The sequence below is a fragment of the Delphinus delphis genome, chromosome 6, assembly GCF_949987515.2.
Source record: "Delphinus delphis chromosome 6, mDelDel1.2, whole genome shotgun sequence".
Classification (NCBI taxonomy): Eukaryota; Metazoa; Chordata; class Mammalia; order Artiodactyla; family Delphinidae; genus Delphinus; species Delphinus delphis.
Window position 1 is genome coordinate 76,684,187 of NC_082688.1, and position 12,352 is coordinate 76,696,538.

Genomic DNA, 12,352 nt, shown 5'->3' on the forward strand with positions numbered 1-12,352 from the left:
AGGCAAAAGACTTTTACTCAGAAAACTATAAAACACTGATGAAAGAAATAACAGATGACATAAACAGATGGAGAAATACACCATGTTCTTGGAGTGGCAGAATGAATACTGTGAAAATGACTAAACTGCCCAAAGCAATCTACAGATCCAAGGCAATCCCTATCAAACTACCAATGGCATTCTTCACAGAATTCATTAGAATTAGAACAAAAAATTTTACAATTTGTATGGAAACACAAAAGACCCCGAACAGCCAAAGCAAACTTGAGAAAGAAAAACAGAGCTGGAGGAATCAGGCTCCCCACTTCAAACTATACTACAAAGCTACAGTAATCAAGGCAGTATGGTAATGGCACAAAAACAGAAATATAGATCAGTGGCACAGGATAGAAAGCCCAGAGATAAACCCATGCCCATATGGTCACCTAATTTACAACAAAGGAGGCAAGAGAATGCAATGGAGAAAAGACAGTCTCTTCAATAAGTGGTGCTGGGAAAACTGGACAACTACATTTAAAAGAATGAAATTAGAACACTCCCTAACACCATACACAAAAATAAACTCCAAATGGATTAAACACCTAAATGTAAGACCAAACACTATAAAACTCTTACAGGAAAAATAGGAAAAACACTCTCTGACATAAACCACAGCAAGATCTTTTTTGACCCACCTCCTAGAGTAATGGAAATAAAAACAAAGATAAACAGATGGGACCTAATTAAACTTCAAAGCTTTTGCACAGCAAAGAAAACCATAAACAAAATGAAAAGACAACCATCAGAATGGGAGAAAATATTTGCAAACAAAACAACAGACAAATGATTAATCTTCAAAATCTACAAACAGCTCATGGAGCTCAATATCAAAAAAACAAACAATTCAATTAAAAAATGGGCAGAAGACCTAAATACATATTTCACCAAAGAAGACGTACTGATGGCCAAGAGGCACATGAAAAGATGTTTAACATTACTAATTATTAGAGAAATGCAAATCAAAACCACAATGAGGTATCACCTCACACCAGTCAGAATGGCCATTGTCAAAAAATCTAGAAACGACAAATGCTGGAAAATGTCTGGTGAAAAGGGAACACTGCACTGTTGATGGGAATGTAAACTGATACAACCACTATGGAGAACAGTACGGAGGTTCCTTAAAAAACTAAAAATAGAACTACCATATGACCCAGCAAGTCCCACTACGGGACATATACCTTGAGAAAACCATAATTCAAAAAGAGACATGTACCACAATATTCATTGCAGCACTATTTACCATAGCCAGGACATGGAAGCAACCTAAATGTCCATCAACAGATGAATGGATAAAGAAGATGTGGCATATATATACAATGATATATTACTCAGCCATATAAAAAACAAAATTGAGCTATTTGTGGCGAGGTGGATGGACATAGAATCTTTCATACAGAGTGAAGTAAGTCAAGAGAAAAATCCCATATGCTAACATATATATGGAATCTAAAAAAATGGTTCTGATGAACCTAGCGGTAGGGTAGGAATAAAGATGTAGACATAGAGAATGGACTTGAGGACATGGGGTGGGAGGGGGAAGCTGGGGCAAAGTGAGAGTAGCATCGACGTATATACACTGCCGAATGTAAAATAGCTAGTGGGAAGCAGCAGCATAGCACAAGGAGATCAGCTTGGTGCTTTGCGATGACCTAGCCAGGTGTGATAGGGAGGGTGGGAGGGAGGCTCACGAGGGAGGGGATATGGGGATATATGTATGCATATGGCTGATTCACTTTGTTGGACAACAGAAACTAACACAGTGTTGTGAAGCAATTATTCTCCAATAAAGATGTATTTTTAAAAATTAGGAAGAATTTATGAGAACGTATGTGTGCTTTTTCAAAAGTTTCATTCTGCTAACATATGTTTCCTCAATTTAGTCAGGCACGGACTACAAACAGTGATCTTCAACATGCCTGATCTATCATCTGAAAGTACTTTAGATTATTGTTGCAACCAATGCATTGAAATGACTGTTAAATTTGTTTGGAAGCAAGGAATTAAATGGGAATCAAAATAGGGAAAGAATGGTGAGTGGTATGCATGCTCATGGCAGTTGTTCCACAAATACTACTTTGTATCAAACATTAACCAGGCACTGTGCAATACACTAGGATGGGATTATATGGTCCCTACTCTCATGGATATTAACTGTAATGGTACGTTGACAATGACAAAACCATTTGCTAAACACTATGAAGTGTTCTGTACTGAATACCCTGGTAATATATGAGGGTCTCCTAAATAATAAATGTTGTAAGTTATTCATCACTTATCATGCATTATGCACTTATTCTTCACAAATCTTAGCTCATTCTGCCTTTGCTAACAACCCTATGAAGGAGCTTTTATTACCATGCTTCATAGGAAAATAAAATAAAGATCAGAAAAGGCTATATAGCTTTCCCAAGAGCATGAAGCTAATGAGTAGCAGAGCTGAGATTTGAACACAGGCCTCCTAATCCCAAAACTGCTACTTAAGAAGCAGGAATGGCGAACCAGTATAGGCACCTCAGATATTATTTTGCGGATGCTGAAAGGCTCAACAGGAAAGAGTGGTGTGATTTATTACTAATGTCTGTTATGGGTGTAGAGTAGAAGAGTGACACATAACAGCACCAATACCATAACTGACACTGTATTTGAGACATGCTACCTCTCATGGCTGTACCTTGCAAACAAAATGTGAATATGAGGAGGGAGAAAGGTGAAATATATGTTATGCTTAAATTAGGTGGGATTAGTAAAGTGAAGTTGAGATCCAGCTCAAATGCCATGTTTGCTTTGTTTCTTGTTTTTTCTTTGTGAACACCAAGAGTTTATTCTTGGTTAGTTTGTTAGTCACAGGGCTAACCACAAATTTCACTGAGATGGTTGATATCACAGCCAGACTGCCACTAAATACAAATCTAATCTGTTGGTCTAATCTGAATGCAAACTTTTTTTTTCTCATAGAACACAAAGAAGGGAAATGAGAATATCCTTCTTGAAATGAAACAATTCCTTTACCAAAAAAAAAAACAATTCCATAGAAATATTTAAATTTACAATTTAGTTTAAGCTGTCAGTTCCCTAGCTTACCACATATAGAATAAGTACATATGGGATATGAATGCTATCCAACACAACATGGCTCTGCATCATGAGGGTAGGTAGTGCTTCAGTGTGGTTAGAAGGCTCTAAGTCATAAACTCATATATCAGATCACCTTTTTTTTTTTAATAGGAATTACTAAACTCCACTAATTCACACTCAGGTTAAGATTTTATTCCTATACTGCACAGGTCTAGGGACAATACATGAAAAGCTCTAAACCCAATGAAGATGATACTTTTCTTTCACTTCTATGATTTTAGGATATCTATGAAATCTCTAAATTTTATTATAAAACAGTTTTAAATAAAATGAAACAGATACTAATCAAATCCTACCAGGAGTCCAAACCAGAGTGAGTTGTTATGATATACATAGGCTCACATGATGCTTGACAGAGTTGTGTTTCCAGTGGCTAAATGAATTTCAGTGATCGTTTATTCCTGAGGGTACCATGGATGGGATTACACGTTTGAACAAAAGTCTTAATTATGATACACTTACTGTGTTGTCAGTGTACACAAGCTTTTAATCACATTACTCAGGAAATAAATACAAAGCCAGGAGTCTGCTGTCAGCACAATGATAACTCTATCTGATCAGAGCCAAACAGATGACTGATTCTATTTGTCTAGCTCTGTCAGACATGTAAGTGCCACTTTCCAGAGGTGATGTGGTTGCTTGCACACTGTCAAAGGAGCCAACATTGAAACAGTGGCATATCTTGGAAACTTCTCATCTGGTTGAGATTCTCTCAGAAAATAAAAGTAATATCTGATTTATCTCTGTATATCTATTTATCTAGTGAAGGGCCTTGATATAGAAGGCGTCCAATAATTATTTTTGAGTAACAATTATTTTGAGTAATAATTATTTTTGAGTAATTCCATAACTTTAAGAATTCTTGTAATAACTACACTATATATGAAAGGAGTTTCCTACTTCTATCATTTCTGGGATTGGTAATCTGGTAAAGAGGCTATACTCCTGTTAGGTACTATCTAAGTACTTGATATAATAAATTACAAATATAAGTGAAGTAAGAGTATGCATGCTTTGGAAAAAATGGGGGTAATTTTGCTGATAAATGCATCTTGATGTGCATTATACACAATTTCATGCAATCTTAGAATAAAAAGGATTTCCAAAAGAGAAGGGTTCTCGATAGAAAATATTTTCACCAAAGTTTGCAAATTTGAAGCTTTCCTCTTACTTCTCTGATAAGTTCTAATCCTCTGATACATTCCTAAATAAATGTATGCATGTTTCTCTCTGGCTTCCATTCAGGCATCAGAGAGCCCCGTATACTGTGTACCTCACCCCTCTCTCAAACTTCTTCCCCAAATTCCTCTTCCTTATGTGCAGCTTATTTTAACTAGGTGTTAAAACAATATGATTTTGCTAATATCCATTAATATGAGCATAATTAATAAGGTGATTTTCCAAGGAGCATTTGTTCTTTTTCAGGATAGTTGCTTACTCACCCATGTATATGTCTAATCACACAGTTTTAGGCATCGTAACAAGTATTCCTGGAGGTGGCCCTATGAACACGATGTACTCCTCTTGCTATGACTAAATCTGGTCCTAGCTTTCAAATGACCCATGTGCTTATGTTTTCTATTAATTTTGTGAAAATGTTTTTTAAAAGATACTAGCTTAATATTAATTATAAATTCACTACACACTGCATTAAAAATACCCAAAGTATATGTATATAGTTCCAATTTAACCTCTTTCAGGAATGAATTTTCTGGAGACTATTACACTATGTGTAATATGCAATTTTTTTTCTTTTTTTTTTTTTTGCGGTACGCGGGCCTCTCACAGTTGTGGCCTCTCCCGTTGTGGAGCACAGGCTCCTGACGCGCATCGGCAGGTGGACTCTCAACCGCTGCGCCACCAGGAAGCCCGTAATATGCATTTTTAAACTACCTTTATGAAACGTGAGCAGGCCAATTATTCTCGGCAAAGCGAATTTAATTAGTTTACACAGTTTATCCCTCCTGAAAACAAAATTACTTAGAAATTAGAAAAGATGAGAGTTTTAGAACTCTAGTCAAGAAGTTAGTGTACATCCCCGCATTCTGCAATTACCTCTATGCGGACTCACACTGAAAGAGCTACGTCCTCAGCAGAAGGAAGGAATTCAGAGAGCTTTCACTCCTCACAAGTACACATGCCTCCTTTGTCTCCAACCGATTTTAACAAACTTATCTCCACAGATACTTTGTTCCTCTTTCTTCTTCCTCTTAGTTATATTTTCATTCACCCTTTTCTAATGTGTAATTGACTATCTCCTGTGTGCCTGCTGTGCTGAGGCCCTGTTGAGCTGGAGGGATATTCACAGAGGGCACATATCATGTTCCATGTCTCTTGGGCACGTGTAGAACAGCACATTGAAAACTGTACCTTGTAGCTTGAACCATTAATAGGTTATGAAAGCAATTTAAAGAAGCATTAGAGAATTTCTTAAAACATGGAATGGACTGCGTGGGAATGGGGCAGAACACGCAAGAGAGCATTTCCTGCATGAGGGTAACCACAGTTCAATAGAACTTTTGAGTCACTGTGTGTGTGTGTGTGTGTGTGTGTGTGTGTGTGTGTGTGTGTGTGTGTGTGTGTGTAGTAGGTTGTAATGTGAAATATGTTACTCTGGTTCATAGTCAAAGGGTTCAGAAAGCCACTGTAATTAAGGAAATGAGATGCAGTTGCAGTCTTCACAGCGGTAAAGTCTACTTCATCACCAAACGCATATAGTGCTCCCTCTTTATAATCCAATATAGTGACTACTAGCTTTTCCCTCCTATGGCTACACATGCCATAATATAATTTTTGATAGCTCATGTGACTAGTTTGTTTATGCAGCTATTCTTATAATGTTATTTTTAACCACACGCTATTCTTAATAAAGTTTAAACAAAAAGAGTGTTTCACACAGCTCACTGCATTCACGGGCATATCACAAAAATGAGAATCTTCTTTTGCATTACAGAGGGAGCTGACCTCAAGAGATTTAAGATCTCATATGATCAACAACTTTGCTTCCTTGCTACTTAGCCTGTTTGATCAAGAGTAAAGATAATCAAATACAAATTTAAAATGAAATAGATTTTAATAATATATGTATATTACCTCAATCCACACAGTTATTCATGAATCTAACCTAAGAATAAGGCTCTTTATCATACATTTTCTTTCAAGAAATTTATTTAATTAAGAACACCTTATTGCATATATATCAAGCACTAAGTGCACATAAACTAACTGCAAATAAGCAATAAGATTTCCTTGGCAAGCTCAAATAGCAATTCCATTTCCCCCACCATGTAGAAGTGGAATTTTATTTAATTTCTACACTGGCTATGAGAATCAGTACCCACTTGCTTTGCTATTTAGTCCTATAACTTTCCTGGGCTTCTAGGCAGCCATTAAACCTTGGAATGGGATTGGAATTCCTTTGAAAAAAATTGTCTTGGCATAACCCTTCTTGTTTCTGTTTTCTTTGGTACTTGATATCACCTTTTTAACTGCTTGAGTTATGTGCCCTTCTCTTTCACTTTCTGGGAAGATACGAAACAATGTCGTTAAAATCTCCATTGCTTTTCCTGTCTCAAAGAGAGGTAGTTCTACCGCACAGAATTCTCCAGCATCTTCATTGCCTGTCCAATTCTTCTATCCCTACCTCCTTTTAAATTCTTCAATTTACTTAAAAAAGTAAAATAATGAACTTATCAATTTCTGATTATCATCATCAGTATTCAATAATCTGGGCTATGCTTGTGGAAATATGCTCCCTGTGATATTCACGTGATTTAAACAGTTAAGGTTATGACTCCTTTTTCTTTTTTTTTCTTTTTTTTTTGCAGTACGCGGGGCTCTCACTGTTGTGGCCTCTCCCATTGCGGAGCACAGGCTCCGGATGTGCAGGCTTAGCAGCCATGGCTCACAGGCCCACCCGCTCTGTGGCACGTGGGATCTTCGTGGACAGGGGCACGAACCCGTGTCCCCTGCCTCGGCAGGCGGACTCTCAACCACTGCGCCACCAGGGAAGCCTGACTCCCTTTTCTGAAATGATGCTTTAAAATATTCAGCGACGTAACTCACTTCAACTTCAAATACTGATTTTCCATATGACTCCCAAGAGACAGCAGTTATGGTTATTTAAACATGTAATGAACAATAATGTTTCGTATAGGCAAGAAGTAGAACTTATGTAACAGGGGGGTCCAGAGTTAACTTGACATATGAATAGCACATACACAGATCTGAGCAAATAATAAGAATTTACTCTGGACAGTGATTATCAGCAGAACATTCAGTCCTGTTGCTCGTGTACCAGATATAGCTGCTTTGACATTGGGAGGGAGTACGCATGAGAGCATTTGCAGGGCTGCACGGAGTAGCCAAAGTTTTGAGGACAGAGTTCACACAAGGACAGCACTTTGTCAGAATTTAATATTTGGTGAACAAGCTGGTCTCAAATCTGATGTTAGTAATCTTCCAGCCAGTGTGGGAGTCTGTCTTCCCAGCAGTGAAGTTACATGTGCTCTGTCACCATAAATACCCTTCCTGCACTCTCTCTTTTTATTCTGTGAAGACTTCCTGTTCAGGTGAGTGCTCTGAAGCTGACTCTGCTGGCTTCTGATTTTCATTTGCCCCATTTAATTTTAAATTAATGTATAGTAATCTTTAACTTCTACTTTTACCACAGATGTCTTTATGGGTAGAACTGTGTTCCCCAAAAAGATATGTTCAAGTCCAAAGCCCTGATACCTTTAAATGTGACCTTACTTGGCAACAGGGTCTTGGCAGATGTAATCAGGTGAGGTCACAGTGGAATACAGCAGACCCTAAATCCAGTTTGACTGGTGTTCTTATAAGAAAAGGAGGAGAAACAGACACATGAGAAAAACACCATGCAGCAGTGGAGACAGAGGTTAGAGTGATGCACCTCCAAGCCAAGGACACTAAGGACCACCAGCATGTGTGAGAAGGTTAGGATTAAGCTGTTATTCTACAGGAACTCAGAATTTCAGCCACCTTTATAGTTGTATTGACAAGAAAGAGACTGGGGACTAAAATAGCCGCTAGAGGACTGAATGTGAAGGAGCAAGAGAAATACACACACACACACACTAAAGAGAAGGAATGGTGAAACTTTGAGCCATGAAGTTGGGTTTCCTCCCTTCTGGAAGTGACAACTGGGAAGGTGACTGTGCTTTTCTTTTTCTGAGACTTAGAAGCTTAAAAACTGCAGTGATTATATCTTGGATACTTTATGGTTTTACGAGAGTCTAATCTAGGGTCAAGCAGGAGAGGTTGTGAGCAGCAGCTCCATTGCACCTCCGAGCCTTTGTCTTTTCTCTAATCCCAAAGTTAATCTTGGTTATGCATCGTGTAGGTCAATGCCAGGTCATATAGAAACGAAAGCCTACATCTGAAGGAGAAAATCGCTCTCACTAGGTTTCATTTTATTGTAGTCTTTATTATTTGCCTAGAAAAGTTCCCCTTGGAACAATCTCCCTAATAGCTCCAAGTTATCTATTTCATGATCTACAAAATCTAAATTGGCTCCATTCCTATTTAATATGACACTTTCCCCCCTTCCTCTTTCATTTCCTCTTCCACCTCATTTTATAAGCTAAGAAAAGCTCCCTGACTTATTGCCCCTAAAGTACTAACTAAATATTTCCCATAAAAATTTCATTAAATAAGGTATACAAAAAAGAGAAATTATCCCATGTATATACTTTAGATTTATTATCTTTCATTTAAATTTCAATTTATGTGAGTACATGCTCATTTTACCCTTTAATTAAAGTGATAATATTTACAATATATATTATATATTATAAATAAAATAAATATATATAACATATGTATTTAAAAGATAGACTTGAATTACCAATCCAGAATTTAAAACTTCACTAATCCTCCCATGAACAGCCTCATTGAGAAATTTCTGGTAAATCAATGTTTAGATAGCATATTGAGAAATAGCACAAATGAAAGGAAGCGCAGTTATCGACCATTATGTGGTGCAACACCATGTTGCACACATTCTACCCTATACACAATATTATTTAATTCATTTACTGTGTCAGAGAGATGTGCCTATATCTACTGAGACACACAGAATGCAAATACTTCCTGGGTTACAGAACTAGCAAGAGGAAAAGCTGGAAGATAAATTCAACTCTGTACTGCAACAAATCTATGTTCTTTCTACTCTTCCATCTGTGTGTGTGTGTGTGTGTGTGTGTGTGTGTGTGTGTGTGTGTACCCACAAACATATACATCAGTGATTAAGAACACTGACTCGGGCTTCCCTGGTGGCGCAGTGGTTGAGAGTCCCCCTGCCAATGCAGGGGACACGGGTTCGTGCCCCGGTCCAGGAAGATCCCACATGCCACGGAGCGGCTGGCCCCGTGAGCCATGGCCGCTGAGCCTGCGTGTCCGGAGCCTGTGCTCCGCAACGGGAGAGGCCACAACAGTGAGAGGCCCACGTACCGCAAAAAAAAAAAAAAAAAAAAAGAAGTTCCAACTCTTCCTTATAGAGTCTTCCGTATAGTGTCTTTCCAAAAGAAATTGCAAGCTCTTTGGTTAATACAACTAATACTAATATATCAGTTCTTGTTTTTACTCTCAGCCTAAAGACAGACTCACCAACAAGATGAAAAGCCATATAATTTATACATCACTTAATTTAGTACAAAATGTCCCTAAGTGTCTGGCATCCATACCTTTAAGAAAAACTTTGAGGATTAGTCTGTTACCTAAATCTTATCAGATATGCTTCACGGGCAAGGCATAAAAACTATTAGTAAAAGGGAAATACAGTCTTTGGGCATATGGTTTAGGAATGTCCTCTGGACTATTAATGAACAAGTAATCAAGTTACCTTTCCTTTCCTTTTTTTTTTCCTCCTCTCTTGTAGAAAAAGTACAGAGTAGTAGACCTTAACTGAGTAAAGGTGGGTTTTCTTAACTGTCTTTATTGATTAAATATTCAATAGTAAGCAGTGTAGAGTTGTGTTACCTGACACGATCAAATGAGCCACAGCCTCTAAATCAAACACAGGCAAAGCCAAGATAAATGAATGAAAACCCTCCTCTGTAAAACAGAGGCTAGAGACCAGATGCTCTCCCAGGTCCCTTGATGCTTTAATGCCGCATTAGCGGTGTTAGCTTTGTAAAATGGTAATGCAGTAGCGATGGAAATCAGGCACCACAGATTACTGCTCATGCTACTTCAATCAGCAGAATAGGTTAAACTCTAAAAGTGATCTTACTAAGCATGAGATTTCTGAATGTTGAGCTGGGGAGAATTAATTTTGTTTATATCATAAGTGTCATTATTTTGATACAAGCCATGATGAAATCTTCAATCAATATAAAATTTAAAGAGACTTTTTGAAAGGTAATAGCAGAAAAGATTTTGGAAGGTCAACAAAGTTGTAGTAAAGCTATGTACTTGATACTGAACACTTCTTCACAGGTCACGTCATGTAAGGAATTTCACTAGTCGCCAGTGAAATATTGGGGCCATCTGCTGAATTCCATTGATAAGGTACTTTATTCAGTACACCCAGTTGTAAACTTTTGGACTATGGGAATTTTCATTTTGGAGTTTTCTGCACTCCATTATATATGTTATTTCCCAAAATATAGGCCTGAATAATTAAAGGATCCTCCAATATGATGGCAAATATACCTATAATATGAGGGTTTTTAACATATGCAGCAGTTGTTGGCAGTGCTCACAGCCATATCAGTGTGTGTTTGTGTGTGTGTGTCTGTGTTTGTGCTCCCCTAACCTCATTTCCAGGTTATCTACATTTGTATACCTGAAAGTTCTTTTGCTGTAACCTTGGAAGTTTAGGATAGAGAGGCAGGCTAGAAATACAAGGCAATTAACACCTCCCTGGGAGCAGCCCTCAACTAGTATTCTAAGAAATTGGTGGGTCAGTGCATCAGCCTGCCCTTGCCATAAGTAGATAAATTGAGGCATGTGCTTTGCAGCATTTTGCCCGGAGAGTGAGTTTCAGTCATCCTTATGGAAGCCAGCTGTCATCCCTCCCCTTTGGCACCTTCCTATTTCCCTTCCAAGTTCCATGCACTTTCCAAATAAACTATTTGAACTCTAATTCTGCTTCTGAAAGAACCAAAACTTAGATGATGTGCCTCTACATTCTTTAAATAAACATTTGCTTAGTACCTCATATGTTCTAGTTACTAGATATACAGCAGTCCCTGCTTCAATGGTGGATAAAAAGAAAAAAAAAATAAAGAGAGGAAGGGAGAGAGGGAAGAAGAAAGGGATGGGGAGGGAGAAAGGAAGAAAGGAAGGAAACATAAGTGTGTGTGGAGGGAGGGAGGGAGGGAGGCAAAAGGGAGAGAAAACAAAGGAATAGGAAATCAAGGGAGTGCAGAGGATGCGGAATAGGGTTATGATGACCGGGGAAGACCTCACTTATGATACTGGAACAGAGGCAAGGAAATGAACAGGTTATTCATGTTAGTGTTGGTAGAAGAAATGTTCTTGGCTTAGAAAACAGTGGTGCAAATGTCCTAAATCAGAAATATGCTGACATTTTAGATAAAGAGCAGGGAGACCAACATGTCTGGAATGAAGTAAACAGGAGAGTAATAAGAGGAAGTCAGGGAATACTTTGCAGGGACAGCGTAAGGACTTCCGCTTACATGCTGAGTGAAAAGAGAAGCCACAGAAGGTTCTGATAAGAGGAGTAATGTGATCTAATTTGAGTTTTAACGCCATCACTCTGGCAGTATTGAGAAGAGCCTGGGGGATTCTGGGCACATTTTGATGGCAGAACCAACAGGATTTGCTAAAGGGTTAAAAATGAGGTGGGGGGACTTCCCTGGTGGTTCAGTGGTGAAGACTCCATGCTTCCATTGCAGGGGGCACGGGTTCAAATCCTGGTCAGGAACTAAGATCCCACATGCCACAGCGTGGCTTAAAAAAATGAGGTGGGAAAGAAAGGGAGGATTCAGGGATAATCCTAAGGTTTTCGATTTCAGTAGCTGGATGGCAGGAGATAAGGGAAACTACAGAAGGACCAGGAATTTGATTATGGACATGTTCAGTCTACAATCTCTTTGAAGTCCAAGTGAATAAGTTAAGTATGCACGTAGACCTAAGAATCTAGAATTTCTTAAGAGTTAAGGGCTGGAGATACACATTTAAGAATTGT